We start from the raw sequence: 16,843 nt of genomic DNA, 5'->3' as shown, positions 1-16,843 counted from the left end.
CCCTTCTGTATCTGTAGTGTGTGGGAGGTTCTTGTCACACCCTGTGAAATAGATTTTGTTGTTTCATATTCTATGTAAGAAGAATTCGAGGCTTCAGAGACGTTAAGGGACTTGCTCAGGGTCATGTAGCCAGTCGGTAGCAGAGGCAGGATTTATAGTCCCTGCTTGCTAGGAGAGTGCTGGATTCAAACCTCCGCCACCTGTGAGGCTAGGGTAGAGCCAGGATTTGGGAACCTTGCCCTTCCGCGTTGTCCCTCCCCCTCGGCCCTCGGCCCGCCCTCGGGGGGGGGGGCGCGGGCGGGGAAGCCGGATCCTAGCATCACTCGGGGGCTAAGTGCAGCACCTAACCGGGCACCCGTAATCCTGAGGCCTGCTCGCTAGCGACCTCCGGAGGGCTGGGCCGGTTTGGGGTGCGGTGTGGCGAGGGGACCCACCCCGTCTTCCCGACTATTTGCATAACGGAGACGGCTCGTTTCCCCCGCCCCTTCGCCGCACTCTTCTTCCCTCCTTCCCGCGTCCGCGCCACCCCTCATCCCCTGTCCCCCCGCTCCTCCCCAAAGACCCTCCTTCAGGTACTGTTGCGTTGGGGGTCCCAGCTCCCGGGCTCTCTGGCCGCCACCGGGCGAGGAGTCCGGAGGCATCCGGGGGAGGGGAGTCCCGCGCAGGGCCGGGCTGGAGAAAACGCCTGGGGCACTGCCCCGCGCTAACAAAGGGAACCCGCTGCCTGCCGGCTGGGGCGTGGAGCTGGCTGAGCTGCCGCAGCTTCGGCGGCCGAGAGCGCAGCGAGTGAGTAGGACTGCGGTGGGCGGCGGCGCGGCCCGAGCCCCCCGGGAGGAGTGGAAAGAAGGGGCACAGGGTGGGAGCGGAGCGGCGGGGTCCGGGGCGCGCCTAGGGCGCAGGGAATCGGTGTCCAGCACCCCTCAGACGCCTTGGCCGCGCTGACCGGCCATCCTTTGGCTGCGGGTGTCTGTGGATTAATCCGGGCGGAGGGGCCGCCCTGGCTTCTCCCAGGCTCCACTAGCCTGCGGACCCACAACAAACCCACGTGCGCGCGGCCGCGGGGAGCCCCGCTTTCTCCACTGCACCGTCAGCATGGGAGGGGGATGCCTTGCAGAGTCCAGATTCCTTCACATCTCGCCTGCCGGATTTACAGACGGAGAAACTGAGGCCCGCGGCGGGGATGGGGGCACAGGTACCATAACAAATGCACGTGCGCCCTGTGCTGGGAGCGTGGCGCGCCGCTAGCCCTTAGGAGCCGCCCTGCGCAGCCCGGCCATTGTCTCAGCTGCCGGGGAGGGAGCGGCGCTGGGGGCGTCACTTGCTGGAGGAAGACCACAGACCCGTTTAAAAGGTACCACTTGGGTATCAGACCAAATTGCCAGACTTAAAAAGGGAAACACGAAAAGAGAAGGAAGCTACAAAAGATTACCCCAGGCCGGGAGTGTGTCCCCGGCCGTGGTGCATGAGTTGAGATGACCCGGACCACCCCTCACTTCCACCTCACGGTCGTTTCTTAGAGACAGGGGTTGAATTAAAGGTCTGTGGGTCCCCCTTCTAAAAAAAAGACCGTGCCCAGCGCACCATTGTCCCTGCACTGCCTCTGTTGGGGACGGCGAGTGCCTCCTTAGCCTGCAGAAAGAACAGTTCGATTTAAACGGCCCCCAGCGCAGTCTTGGGTTTCGCTTGCGCTTTGCCTTTGTAGGTCCCTGCGTCTAGCCAGCCCCGGTGTCACTGGCCCCTTTTGGCTTGTTGTGTGTTTGTACAAACAAGGCCAGCCGAGCACTCTTGTTCTATGTGGGGACGCTATTATTTTCAGTTCTATCCGAGTTTATTTGAGGGAAATTCCAAGGTCCGGAAAGAGAGGCCTCTTGTTTGTTTTGCTTTTTCTTTGCCTACGTATGCTCAGCTCAGCTTTGCAGATTTTGGTTCATCAGACCTGTTCAGGCAGCAGTGAGGTGGTTGGGGGCGGGGGAGTGCATTGGCTCGGTAGGGGATGGTGTGGGTGCAGAAGGAAGCCCGTCAGGCTGTGGGAGTGGGTGGTGTGCGCGGGAACCTAGGCACCGCCCCCCTTGTGCTTGCGGAGCGTTCGGGCTTCGGCTTCACCTTGGCCAGCTGCGCAGATTAACCTGTCCCTGGGGCGGGCGAGTGGGGGGGACTGGAGGGCCTCCGGCGCTGCGCCTCGGTTTTTGGGAATCTAGAGAGCGTCCAGTGAACCCTCTTATTTTACAGGCCGGGAAACGGAGGCCGGGAGGGTTCAGCTCCTTGTCCAAGTTTAAACCGACTGAAATCGGCCACCTAGAGAGGACTTGAGTCCCGGTCTCCCAACTCCCACACTGCACACTGCCATGCGGTCAGCTAAAGGCAGAACCGGGATTCTGTAGTTGTGGCTGAAAAGGCAGTGGCCTTAGGCAGAATAGGGTTAAACAAAGCAAGTAATTCAGATTGAAATCTGCACCCTTCCATTATCCCTTTCAAGAGTTCTTTGCCCATTTGAGAAAAGATAGATTTAGTAATTCCTTACTCTCCTAGCCTTTCATAAGCGTAGTTAGTTTTCTCTTCTGGCTGCCCTTTCCCCTCAAAGTTGGAGCCGGGCCAGCTGTGGAGACTTGGATGTTTTGCCTGTCATCCCTGTGCCAGGAGGCCTTTGTTTGGGCATAAGCACTCCAGGAAGAAAGTGTCTCCTAGGACGCTACTCCTGAGTCACTTGTGGGAGAACAAAGCATTGTTTTCATTGATTGTATTTAATTAAATGTTTAAAAATGAGAGTCCCACGAAGTAGCTACTTATGTTTGCATTGCATTTGGCAGAGGAAAAGTTGGAAAAACAAAGAAAACATGTTGAGTCTGGGTTTCCCCAAAGCTAACGTGCTGTTTCACCCTGTCCCTCTTATCTCCTGACTGCACCTGTTTCTTAGGGTTTCCAGGCTGTTTCATTTCTGTGGTAGTTCCACTTGGCGCTTGATTAGAGATCTCATCAGGACTCTCACCCTGTAAGGAACTTACGAAATCACCTGGCCAGTTTTTCTAAACGGAAAAACTGAAGCTCAGAGAGGAGAGATTACATGCCTAAGGACACACAGCAAGATGTCTGCTTTTAGTGCCTCTTTCTGCATGAAAGGGAAACTGTTGCATCAAATGAGTTTTTGTTGGTACCCCAGAGTACAGTCAAAGTTATGATGGTTGTTATAACAACACCCTTCAAGTCACAGGATGAATTCCTTAAGGACGTAAATAGGTTTTGGTTATTAAACAAAGCCCTGGATCCCAGTGGTAGCTATGGTGAGGAGTATTATATTGATAGTTATCACTGGGGATCGGTTTTCTTTAGTGTGTATTAACTGGTTCACTTTACTCTTGCCCTGGTTTCCTCTGCCTTGTGCTTCCCCAGTAGGGAGCTGTTTTAAACTATGATCGTAAAATGAAAGGCAGCAAGAAGTCAGAAGAGAGACCCCACTTAGCTCTTCATGCTACTTAATTTCTTGGGCTCCGGTGTCCTTCTTTGTACAATGAAAGTCCCTCCTGCCCAGTGTCTGCACAGGCTGTCCGGGTGCAGTGGAAGCTGCTTGGCCCTTAGAGGCAGAGGATCGGGTTCGGGTCAACCCTCCTCTCCTGTGTTCCTTGAGGACCAGGCGGTTGCATCTCTACACGGTATAATGTAAGGGGAAGAACATGTATGCATCTCCTGGGGCTGGGGTGGGTATTAAGTCACGTGACTCATGCTTACACGTTTTCAGACCTCTTGTCAGGGCTGGGTGCTCACTAGCTTTTTAGTGGTAGAGAATGATGGTTGGAGGATAACCCCATTGGGTAAGCCCTTTGCTTAAATGAGAGACCCAACCTAGTCAGTAACTGGGGTGAATGTCTGTCAGACTGTAAAAAGGGCCTCTGGGGGGTTGTGAAGTGTGTGTGACTCTAAGGTAAATAAACCTAGTAAAAAACAAATAAAAAAACCGAACCCAGAACTTTCACACCCAGGTGAGTGCAATCTAAAGTCTTTCTATTCATTCACTCCATATTTACTGACAAGCAGAGGCAGGTCAGTGTGGGGATGGTTCCTGTACTGGACCTGGCGTTACAAAGAGCCAGATCCACTCATTGCCCGCCCACCCCTGCTTGGAACACATTTGGGTCTCCCCTCAGAAATTGCCCTCAGACACAGATGGGGAGAACAAACGTATGGACACCAAGGGGGGAAAGCCGCAGAGGGGGGGTGTGTGATGACTTGGGCGACTGGGATTGACATGTATACACTGATGTGTATACAATAGATAACTAACAAGAAGCTGCTGTATAAAAGAATAAATAAAATAAAATTCAAAAAATATAAAAAAAAATAAATTGCCCTAAAGAAAATAGAAATAGCCTACGGAAAACAGATCTAACTTATCTCAAAATTGACCTCTGTGGTGGCGGGGTTGTCCCTTTTCTTCATAAGTTAAACCAAGAGCAGGTGGTCAACGAGAGCGTGGAAGAGGGAAGGCTTCAAAGAGAATGTGGATCTCTTTAAGTGTGAAGATGTGGTTGCATTAAAAAGTGACAGGAATAATTGATTAATGAAATTTGCTGTAATATTCTGGAACATTAGAGTCCTGAGAATTTGCTTAGACTTGGTATCAGTGACTTATTCAGTAAGAACTGAATTGGGGAAAAAAATACCTTTTTTCTTGCTTGTCTGCAGGTATACTGCATATATTCTGACTTGGATAGATGTACTTTTTATAGTTGTATATGTTACAGTAACATAGTAAACAATGTGGTATCACATTAAAATACTGGAGTGATTTTCTAAGTCATTACTAGAAGGGTCAGGTTAGCCTTTAGAGTCAACTTGGTGATTTAAATTTTGTTTGTCATTATGATTATAAAAATACAGCATACCTATTGAGGACAATTTGGAAAGTACAAAAAAGTATAGAGAAACAGCAAAAATTTCCATTATTCAAAGGCAACCATTTTTAACAATTGGCAATTTTCCCTCTTGTCTTTTTTTTTTTTTTAGTGGATTTTTTTTTTCTAAATGGTAGAGAACATACTGCAAGTACAGTTACTCTTGGCTTTCTTACTTAACCTTTTCATATACCCATGTCACAGTTTATATCCTCATTAAAGCTGCACCTTTTCATTCATCACCATATCAGCATCTCCAAGGTCACATGGTCCCATGGGATCTGATCACTCCAGTGAGCATTTCAGTGAAGGCCTATAGAGGAAGGAGTCTCCATCTTCTTTCCCCTTTCCCAACCATGCCTCAAGCATCCAGATACCATTTAAAAATATATATATATATATCTTTCATGTTAGAAGAGCCTAAAGTCTAATGGAAAGAGAAGGGCCCTGCCTGTGGCCTTGGGTTCTAGTCCTGCCCTTGTGACAATTCATTTTAACACCCAGGTTTTCAGTTTCCGTACGTGTTAAAATAAGCAACTCCAAGGTCCTTTATTAATTCATTCCTCCCATCTTCGAGGGCCCACTCTAAACCAAAACTGTATAAGAAGAGCTCATGGTCCAATGGAGGAAATGCGGTAACAAGAGACTAGTTCAGGGTACCCTGGGAATGCAGAGGAGGGGCAACCACCCCAGACCGGAGCAGTGGGGAAGGCTTCCTGGATGAGGGCCACTGTGGGCCTGTCAAACTACTTCTAACTCTTCTCTATTGTAATTGACACCATGACTAATGTCTGTGAATAAACCTCTGTCCATATTCCAGATAATTCCAATAGGATTGTGGGAACAGCAGGAATTTAGAGCATAAGTAAGTCAGGATTTGAATTCTTGTTCACCAATTACCACCAATATAGACGAGCTTCAACTTCCTTCTCTGTAAAATGGGCATAACAGCCCTTACCTCACTGGACCACTGTAAGGATTAAACAAGATCATAGTTAAAGGGTCCAGTACAGTGCCAGGTTTATAGGAAGTCCTCCGTAAGTGATAGCTATTAGTGTTATAATTGGGATTTTCACAAGCTGCAGAAACTTTTGGTCCTAATATTTTTTCTTACCATGATAGCAGGCAGAAAGTTAATTAAAGTGGTACCTCCTACTAGGTGACAAATTGAGAGAGAAATGGTCATTTGCATGCTGCATTACAAAAGTCTTCTTATGGAAAATTTCAAACACATGAAAGTAAAAAGAATGGTGTAATTACCTCCTTCCCCCCATTTATAATCATTTACCTTCAACAATTATCAAAACTCATGGCTGGTCTATAACCCCACACTCTACCCCACATGACTTTGAAGTATATCCCAGACATCTTTTCGGCTTAGCCATAAATATTTCACTGAGTTGCATGATGCATATTTGAGGCAATGGGTCGGGCTGCTCTTGGAGCCCGTGTCTGCTGTCACTGTTACCTATGGAACCGTGTGTGTGTGTGTGTGTGTGTGTGTGTGTGTGTGTGTGTGTGTGAGAAAGAGAGAGAGAGAGAGATAGAAAGAGCCAGTAAAACTTAAGTAGTTTTACTGCTCAAGTGAATTTTCCTGCTGTGTCCCGCGTCACAAAGAGATGCGATAAAAGGAGCACTGAATTTAGAGTCAGAAGACCTGATTTTGCATAAAGGCCCCACCCTTTACCAGTTGTATGCTTTTGGCAAGTGACCTCTGAATTTCTTTAAACACATTTATAAAAAATTTGGTGAGTAGTGAATGAAATAATCCATGTGACAGCCCAAGCAACTCAGCATTAGTTGGCCCTGAATCAGACTTGAACCCAGCCTTCCCTCTCCGGAAGCAGAGTTTCCGTATGGAATGAAGGTCAGAGACTGATGGCCTGGTGGTAGTAGGGTGCTTTCAAGTAGAGTTGCTGCCTGTCTCGTTCTGAAGATGAGGTCTTCGCTCAGATGAGTAGCTGGCACCCCATGCTTGCTAATCTCCTTTCACTCAACCCCTTCCCTCTGATTTATGGATGAGGGCAAGGAAGCCCAGAAAAGGTAGGACCCTGCCAGCTATGCCTGAGAAACAGATCTTCTCTGATGCCTCTTTTCCTCCATGAGAAGACACCAGGCTCCCCTCTCTCCTCCAAGTTTGTTGTCTTGGTCTCTCCTAACTCACTGTTGCTCCCAAGTAGGAAGTTTTGACTCAACTAAAAGGAGAAAATTGATTTGATTTAGTAATTAAATTAAAGTCCTCTCTTTAATACACTGGGGCTCTCATTATCTCCGGGCCTGCACTGTGACTTGCGGTCTCCTCCGGCTGTCTCGAGCTAGCTGTGTGGCCTTGGGCAGGACGCATGCCACCACAGGGATTCGACTCGCAGCTCTCTAGGCCCCTTCCAGCTTTGAGATCATCAAATGGGGAACAAGTATAAAAAGGGGAAACTATACATAAGTTAGGGGCTTCTTCACACAAATAATAAGTGTAATGTTTTCTTTTAGAATGTTCAAATAGGGTAAAAAATTAACCACCTTACCTTTTGTCATTTCCCCCAATCCCACTTCTCGGCAAAGTGACTACTGTTTGCAGTTTGTTGTGGGTCCTTCAGCCTCCTTTGTATGTACCTATGTATGTATTCATGGTTATATGCAGATACATTTAAAAAACTCAGTAAATGGATTGCATTGTAACTGCAACTTTAAAACTTGCCCTTTTCACTTTACTATAGGTATTGGACGTCTTTCCATATCAGTATATACAGATTATTTTCTCATAGCTGCATCACAACCTATATCATGGATGTGTTTATTTAACCAGTCTTTTGTTGATGGATATTTATCTGTTTCCATAAAAATATATTTCTAAGTGTATTTAGACCTTGGACATATGGAACGCTGGTCGTAAATGTCATGGTTAAATGAAGTCAGTCCATCAAACTCTGGAAAGGGTGGCGAGAGAATGGGTGCAGGAACACTGAGAACCATGCCCTGGAAAGCTGAAATGAAGGGCTCCCGGGAAGCTACTAAGAGCCAGCTGTTGGGATGGAAGGTTATTTTTGGAGTTGGCCTGCCTGATTGGGTGCCCTAGGCTGCCAGCGCAAGAAACTGAACTGCGTCATCACCTTCTCCTCCTCATTCCACCATCCCTGGCTCTTCCACATTTGTTTCTCTTCCCAGGGTCGGTGGCATCTGGTGGGAGGACTGGAACTTGAGTGATGGGAGGGAGGAGAGAGAAGCGAAGAAGAGGAGGAATTGATCTCAGGCTCTGGAGGAAAGAATGTGCCAGTTCTACTCTACCTTGTTGTTCAGACCCATCTGGAAACTCGTGTTTCGCTGGGTCCTGTACAGATCATGATAAAATGAAGCACACCCAGAACTGGGCTTACTTGGAAGACAGAGGTCTGGGACACCATATTGGAGGTAGAATACATGTGGAAACTGGAGTGTTCTAGCCTGCAGGAGATAAAATAAGAGGCAGTTTCTTCATGTGGAAGAGTGATTAGAGTTGTGTTGCTGTGGTGGGGAGGAAAACCAGTACAGAGTTGCAGAATGGCAGATAAGGAAGAACTTACTCAGCAGAACTGCCCAACCAGGGAAGAGGCTAGGTCACAAGACAGTGAACTCCCTGCCATGGGAGTATCTAAGCAGAAGTCGCAAGTCAACTTGTTTGCCATCAGAGGATTCTTGCTTTTCAGAGAGGTTGACCTAAATGCCTGGTAAGGCCCCTTCCAACTCTGAGAGTCTATGACTGTGGGAGAGAGGGAAAATCGGACTGAGGGGGTGGGACAAGTTACAGACAACGTGAGTGGAGCTTTTGTCACCTGCTCTAAAAAGTTGGAATAAAAGGGAAGCCTTCAGAGGAGACTTAGACCATTGTTTCCCCTGGATCTTGGCAACCCTCCTCCTGTTTTGTCCTTGGCTTCAGCTCAACTTGATTTTATATTTGTAAATTATTTCCACAGAAATAAATATATCACATACACTTTAGATGACCAGGAAATCTGGCAACCAGAAAAGAACTACATGTCCCAGGAGGATGATTGTAATTTTATTTTTATTTTTTTTATTACAGTCTTTCTAAATTTGCATCCATCTCCTGGTTTCCCTAGCACAGGACTGAGACGTCATTCAGCTTTAATTTTAGGAACACTCTACCCTTTGCAACCTCTCAATGGTCCTCTGAGCTGGAGTTGAAGTGCTTGTCTCTTTCTTTCCTGTGGATGAGGAAGAACCTCTTGGACTTAAGTCTTAGCCAAGTCTCAGTGAGGAAACGTGGCAAGTTTACCATTTTCTAGGCTTTTGCTGTGCTCCTGATCCTGATAAGGCCCTGTTTGTTCCTTTATCCAGTCCTCATAGCCTTGGTGTCTTGGTATCATCAGCTCCATTTTGCAGATGAGAAAGCTGAGCTTCAGAGAGGGCCAGGGAACTACCCCAAGATTCACTGCTGTTAAGTAGTGATGCTGGCACTGGGTGTAGCTCATTCCCTACATCATGTTACAGGTTTTTCCACTGCTAATCATTCCCAGTCCTTTGGGGCTGAGACGCCCTTCGTCCTTGTGTTTCACTGGGAGCTTGGTTGAATTTGTCCTTATGGGGCTGATGAAAGCTAAGAACATTCCTCTAAGAACAGAGAACTCATGGGACAGCCATGTGTGAATAGCTTGACATTCGGATTCAACATACACTTGCTTCTTCCCCTTTTTCGTAAGAGTTATTTTCATCAAGCCTGGTTTGCCTTTTTTTTTTTTTTCCCACCTGCCTTTTAAAGCACCTGTACTCATTATCTGTTTATAACCGGAATAAACACACCCACCAGTAGCGAGCATGGCTGCAGATTAATGGGTACCATTGCTTAGCTACCTTCCATGCCTTTAGGTGGTAAATATTAGCTCAATATTGGCATTGTTAAGGGCTTATCTGCAGCTGTGCTTGTAGGCTCTTGAACAATTTCTTCTCTTGTAAAATTTATTCAACATTATTTTGTTCAGTAAATATTTATTGTGTGCTAGGCATTATGCTAGGCATTGGGAGTATTTACCCTAAGAACACACATTGTAGATATGCACACACGCGTTCAGTTAACTGGCGGGGCCTTAGAAGTTAGTGGCAGACAAAACTTTCTGTGTCCTCCTCTTCCTGTTTTCTCAGAGTCCTTGCTTTGTCCACTCGTTCAAGTAACACTAGGTGCCTGCTGTAGCCCACGCACAATGCTCAGTTTTAGAACATAGACCCAAATTGCCCCCCAGTTCTCTTCCTTTAAGAGCTTAGTTGGAGGTGGGCATGCAGATATTAATAACAATATACTGTGATAAATATTATGATTTGGATGCATACAGAGGTTGAGAGGATCGTACAGTGAGTTTGGGTAAGCTTTCTGGAGGACCTATGACCTACCTAAGCTGGGTTGTAGAGTGTAGTAGCTGCTAGCCTCTGGGAAAAGAGCATTTGAAGGAGAAAAGGGAGTGCAGGAGTGAAGGTGTGGGGTAGAGAATGGCATGTGCGGGGGAGCCACTAGCAGGTTAATGTTCCCAGAGGGGAACACATAAGGCAGGAAGTGCTGGGAGATGAAGCTGGAACCGTTATACCCATCATCAAATATAATTTTCTTAACCTCTCTATGGTGGCATATACTATTATCATTTCTGTTTAATAGGCGAGGAAACAAAGGCTGAAGGAGGTTTGGTGACTTGTTCAAAGTCAGACAGCGAGTGAGTTGAGGTGCTTGAACTTGAATGTAGGCCTGCTCAACCCTCACAGCGGTGCCTGCAGGGGCCGAGAAGGTCTGCCTTGAAGACTGAGGTGATCCTTCCGTCTCTATTAATCTTTCAAAAATCACACCCTTGCTGAATTCTCTTCCTCCACCTGCCTCATGGTGTTCTCGCTACTGAGTCTGATGTCGAAGACCTCTTCTGAGTCTCGGTTCTAGTTTTCATCCCCCTTTTCATTCAGAGAATCAGTAGCCCAGAACTCTTCAAAGAAAACCTTTATTGCCCAACCAGGTGTAACAAGGGAGAAGGAGAAGATTCATCCCCTTTCTCAAAAGGTCCAAGTTCATTAAGTAGCCCAGGCATTACCTGTGTATCCTTTAGTTCAGAGAAGCCCTTTGGGGGCTGGAGAGGGAGCAACCTGGGTGGGCTGGAAGAGTCTGGAGCAGGTGGGCTTTGAGCTGTGCCTTGAAGGATAGGTAGGATCAGGAAGGTGGAAGGCATGGCACATAAGTAATATTATTCTGTCTCACTCAGTGATAAATGGCTTATGCTACCCATCCCCCAAGATAATTTCTGGGTTGGAGTTGGCTCTTGGGCTGAAGAGGCAGTAGGAGGATTCATTCAGTTATTCATTCAAAATAAAATTTATTGAAAACTAATCAACTGAGAGCTCAAAGACAAGATGATGAAACTACAGAATGAAATAAAAAGGGCAATTACAGAGCTAAGGAAAAAATTGAGGACACAAACTACATCATTAGAGGAAAAGTTAACAAAGGAACAAAGTAGAATCCACTGAAAACTAAATTACTAACAGAGAGAGAAGGCATGAGGAAAATCACAGTATATGCTGAGAAAAAGGATGAAGAAACTCATCAGAGAAAATCAGAGATCTAAAGGTTGTAAAAAGATCACTCAGAAGGGTAATTGGCCTACCTGTGGAGGCACAGGTCACTTCTCGTGCTCTATTGACCTAAACATAATCACGTAGACAAGCCTGGCTGCAAAGGAGCCTGGGAAAACATCTCCAGCTGGGTGGCCGTGTACCCTCTTAGAACTCAGATTTGGGGAAGGCCTTTTATTACTGAAAGGAAGATGAGGAAAATGGATATTGGGAGCAATTCATTTCTGCCCCAGGGAAAAAGTCATGTTGGTCTCAGACTTGATTTGCAGCAGAAGCAGAACTTGAGAACATAGAGGAAATATTTACAGAGTTCCAAGGGAAAGGTCGTGTGACTGAAGACTTTTACACTCAATTACATCACTCTGTAACGATAAGGCAGGTAGCCATTCTCATCTCTTCATATAACACATATGAGCCGTTCATGGGAAAACCTACTTGATGATGAAAAAGATTAGTCAAAAGCACCCTTTGGAAGGCATGGTGATAGGTCATTTGGAGAGCCCTTCTTCTACTCAAATAGAGAAAACCTTAGCATGGGTGGGCTGTAAGTCTAAGGAACAGAACGGGAGGAAGTGAAAAGAGTGTAATGGAAATGGAGAGCTGAGGGAGGGAGTGGGAGGACGTTAGGTGCTAACTTTCCCTCTCTCACACTGTCTAAGTAGGGTGTTAGTATCATGGCTCCAACCTCTCAGTTAGTTTTTTTAACCCTTTATTTTATTTCTTAAAATTTTATTGGAGAAAAGAATCTGAAAAAGAATGAATATATGCACATGTATAACTGAATCACTTTGCTGTACACCTGAAACTAACACAACATTGTAAATCAATTATTTCTTTTCTCTTAAACTTGAAGGAGTCTTTAAGGAAATAACATCACTTCGATGTAGAAAAATTTATTAAAAGTTCAGCTTTTCCTCTCTTTTACTTTTCTGTATAATTAAAATTAAATTAAAAAATAAAAAACCCCAGCTGTCGTATTAAGCAATCCCATCCATTCTGCTTTCACGCGTTCTTCCGTCCTCCACCCTTCCGCTCAAATGTAAATGTAGAGACATGCAATGAAGGGTATTAATCTATTTTTTTTCCCTGGATGCAGGGATCCTGGGTGATTTTTAGCTCTGTATAATTTTGTGCATTTACTGATTTAAAAAAGTAATGAGCTGGTCTTATTTGTTTTTGTCTTTTGTTTTCAGTGTTTTACTTCTTTAATCTTTTTTTTTTTCTTTTTTAAATTGAAGTGTAGTTGATTTACAATGTTTCAGGTATACAGCAAAGTGATTCAGTTATATATATATGTGTATATATATATGTATATATTCTTTTTCAGATTCTTTTCATTATAGGTTATCAAAAGATATTGAATATAGTTCCCTGTGCTGTACAGTAGGACCTTGTTGTTTACCTATTCTATGTATAGTAGTGTGCATCTGTTAATCCCAAGTTCCTAATTTATCCTTCCCCCCCAACTGGTCCTATTTGAATCAAACCACTAAGGCTAATTTAAAAGGCATCATTAAATACTAATGCCCAGGGTGTGGGGAGTGAGGTGGGAGATACAAATAGATGAACAAGGCCTTGTTTTTTCACGGAGAAGTTGGTGAGTCAGTTACGTGAACACCGGACTCTAGGCAGAACAAAACACTTTGTAAATTAGATGGACAATTGGGGTGTTGGGGTCCCGAGGACAGTGGGGAAGTTTTCACAAAGGAGATAGCGTTTGAACTGGATGTTGAAGGATGAGAAGAGTCCCTATAGGTGGAGGATGGGAGGCAGGGCATTCCTGGCCTGGAGGCAGCAGGAGTACCAGCAGGGAGGAGTGAAAGTATGTGGTGTGTCTGGGTAACCCTGGGTAATCTATTGTGGTCAGGGAACAGAGGGTGAATGAAGGAATAGCTATTGTTCATTAAGTGCTCACAGCATTCCAGGTGTGACACATAGATCTCTCTAGGCTGCCCAACGCCCTACAGAATGGTGATAATTATCCCTACTGTGCCAATGAGGAAACTGAAGCTGAGAGAGACTTATCTGCCCAAAGTCACTCAGGGGTAAGACTGATTGAACCCCCTGAGCTGTCTGTACTCCAAAGCCCATAAAGTCTCTCTCCTGTGCTGTGATTTGCAGGGCACAGAAGATCTGAATTAGCCACCTTTGTGAAACATAACATATACAAATACAAATAAATATCAAAACATTTTTATAGGTAAATATGTTTTATGTATTTCCATACACGCAGACCTATGACATAGCCATATATTGCTTGGCCAAAAAGTTCGTTCGGGTTTTTTCCGTGCCATCTTACCGAAAAACCCAAAAGAACTTTTTGGCCAGCCCAATATTTTGCGTGTACATTTTCTAGGTAAATATAAAATAAATATAATAAATATATTTATATATATTATTATATTATATAAATATAATAAATATTATAAATATAAATATAAATCCTAAATTGCGGTTCGGACTCTACTGTCCAGAAGCTGTGTGGTCGCACGCTACTCAATTCGAACTCCAGTTTCCTGATTCATAAAAGGGAATAATGATTCTGGTGCCGCCTCCCCTCAGATTTGTTTTTGTGTTCCAGTTAGATCATAGATGTGAAAAGACGAGAAAGTATAAAAGTGTAAAAGAGCCACACAGAAAGGTTTGTTATTGCTGACACACCCCTCGCTCTTCTGAGAGCTTACAGACATCTGTTCGAGCACCCACAGGTGTCTGCAAAAACTCTCACAGTCATGGACATGGTCCCTCAGGCTTGCAACAAACAATGTAGTCAGCCAGCCAGAAGCTGTGCTTTCCTGGTTCAGATAACCAGCTGGGGGCTGTGGAGGGAGCTGGGGCGGCCTGTTGCGGGGTGGGTAGAGGGAGGGGAGCGAGGCAAGCAGTCTGTCTGGCTCCCCCCACTGCAGGGTGTGGGAAGGCTCCTGCCTCCCTTCCTGGTTGCTAGGTAAGTCTGGGCCAGAGTGGAGTCGGGATGGCTGTCAACAGCTTGGTGATTTATACCGAGCAGAGGAGGGTGTTTCAGACATGCCAGGCTGCAGGAAGGAACGTTGGAGCTGCCAGGCGAACAGGCCCCTGCCACGTCTGTCTGGTAGAGGCTCCTGGTCTGGAAAAGGGACAGGAGGGACAGAGTCGTCAGGGGACTCTGGAGCAGACTTTAGGAGTGCTAGGAGTACTCATGAGGACAAGATGAGGACTCTGGCCCCAGAGAAATTGGGCTCTGATGCAACACGTCAGAGTGGACGGGCAGCCAGCCCTTGGCACTGGGCTAGAGTGGCCCAAGGCAAGTTACTTGTGCTCCAGGAAGGATTAGGATTGTTCCAAGGTCTAGGTTGGGGCCTGGTGTGCTCCTGGGGCCCAAAAGCCCTGTTGCGTGTATCGTGTGTGGGGTGGCAGTGGTGGAGGTTTTAGAGAGAGCCAAGCTACGCCTTACTGACGAAGAGATCACTTCCTTCCTCACCCCCCTGGCCTCTGCTCTGCCCAGACAGGCCTTTTAGCTCAGCCTCAGCTCAGGATGAGTCCCTGAAATTCATGCCACCCAAAGCAAAGAGAAGACCTTTCATCTCCTACACTGTACTTACTAGGTTATATGAAGTTAGCTATGTTAGACAATGTCTCCCCGATGGCAGGGACACTGCGGGGGTTCTCTGCACAGCGCCCTGCCCTTAGGAGGCCTGGTGGACTGAGCTCAGCCTTCCCAATGCTCCCCGCCCCCACCCACCTGCTGAGACCAGGATTGGGTCTGCAAGTACAGGTGCTCTCTAGGTAAAGCCAAGGGTGAGAGCACATGGCAGGAACACCCTGGGGCTCCGCTGGGCCCTTCTGCCCCACTGAATAGTCCTCCTTCTACCTGCCACTTCCGGCCTTGGGAGTGAGAGACAAGCAACAAGGCGAAGTAGGGAATGCTCTCTGGGCTGATCCGTGGAGCTGAGCCCTGGCCGGGCAATCAAGTTTGGGACCTTGCTCTTCCTTTTCTTATCCCGCTGGGAACCAGGGTCGTAGGAGTGTGTCCTAGGGGTGAGAGGGAGGAAGGCGGTGAGGGAGCTCTGAAGAAAGCAGTTAGGCTGAATCATCTTGTATCTGAGCAGACTGCAGGATCGCCTTTGTCAATTGTATGCTGTTGGGAGGATGCTGGCCCAGGGCGAGAGTGGGGGTGGTTAATGACGATGGTGTTAGGAATAAATCCCCAGAAGATGTTTCCTGCTGGAGGGCTTGTGGCGGTTCCTTTTCTGCTCTACACAATGAACGGTTTATTCTGGCCTGTAGATTTGGAGGAGAGGAAATAACAGGTAGGGAGGAGACGGATGAAAGCTGCCTCTTAGGGAAATGCTTCTGGGCTCGGAGGGTCCCACCCTTGTCTCCCAGCCAGTCCAGGGGACTCACAGTGGGAGCGCTGGGAGGCAACTCCATCACCATCTGTAGGGTCACCTTTCTCAGAAAGCCCCGAGGTTGAGAAAAAAATCATAGGCTTTGCAGCCAGACAGACTTGGGTTTAATTCCAGATGTGTCACTTCTCAGCTATGTGAATTTGGGAACTTAACTTCTCCGACCCTCAGTTTCTCCTCTGCAATCTGTGTTCATCATTCCTGCCTCATAGCATTGGTGTGAGTACGACGTAGTGATTAACCTAGGGCAGCGTGTGACTAGTGATGAATAAATGGTAGCTCTTTTCAATATTGCAGCACTTCTTAATAGTTATTCTCAGTTATTGGTCACCTAGTGGGCCAGACACTCTGCTAAGCCCTGGGGATATGAGGATACATGAGACCCAGTCTCTCCCTGGAGGACCCTCCATCTAGGAGGACAGACAGGCATGTGGGATCAGGGACCAGATGAACAGGAGCTGCACGAGGTGCTTTGGGAGCAGGAGGCAGGGGTGGGGTCAGGGAAGAAGAGGTGAGACCCCAGCAGGAGGCGTTTGCCGGGCAAGTGGAATGGAGGGTGTTTCAGACATGCCAGGCTGCAGGAAGGAACGTTGGAGCTGCCAGTTCTCCCCAGAACCGCAGCAGCAGATAGGAGGAGGTTCACAACTGGGACTTGTCAGTAGATCCACCCGTAAGTGGATCTTATGTGGGGGACAAGAGCCACTAGTAGGGGCTCCCCCAGCAGGCGAGCTCACAGGGCTTCTGCCCTCTGCTGGCATTCGAGCCAGGGCTGTCTGGCTCAAGATAGAGTCTGCAGTCTTATTTTTCCAGTGGTGGGGTGAACATGGACAGGGACCCAGCCTGGCTGGACTGGGGCACTTATCATCACAGAGATCTCTCCAGGCTCAGGGCTAGGATCAAGGGTAGACCTCCCTGGAGGGAGCAGAGATGATTACCAGACAGGAATTGCAAACATGGAACCTACTAAAATAGAGGCTC

At 47.0% G+C, this 16,843-nt stretch overlaps 1 protein-coding gene across 6 annotated transcripts in view; it reads left to right on the top strand.

The window, feature by feature from the left end:
• The first annotated feature begins 599 nt into the window (after positions 1–599).
• ST6GAL1 (ST6 beta-galactoside alpha-2,6-sialyltransferase 1) overlaps positions 600–16,843 on the top strand; it is a 140,284-nt gene continuing 124,040 nt past the window's right edge. For 4 of the 6 annotated variants that reach the window (XM_089910704.1, XM_022569968.3, XM_022569958.3 and 1 more), the window contains exon 1: positions 600–786. The gene's annotated coding sequence lies outside the window, so the exon portion shown is untranslated. Of the gene's footprint in view, positions 787–1,172; positions 1,193–1,249; positions 1,352–16,843 lie in introns of those variants that run through there. The other 2 variants (XM_089910698.1, XM_089910699.1) reach the window with 2 other exon arrangements.

This window comes from Delphinapterus leucas, chromosome 4, assembly GCF_059928025.1.
Source record: "Delphinapterus leucas isolate spDelLeu-1000000601 "Yukka" chromosome 4, BTC_Dleu_Yukka2, whole genome shotgun sequence".
NCBI lineage: Eukaryota > Metazoa > Chordata > Mammalia > Artiodactyla > Monodontidae > Delphinapterus > Delphinapterus leucas.
The sequence above is the reverse complement of the archived record's forward strand: the minus strand, read 5'-3'. Positions and strand labels throughout refer to the sequence as shown.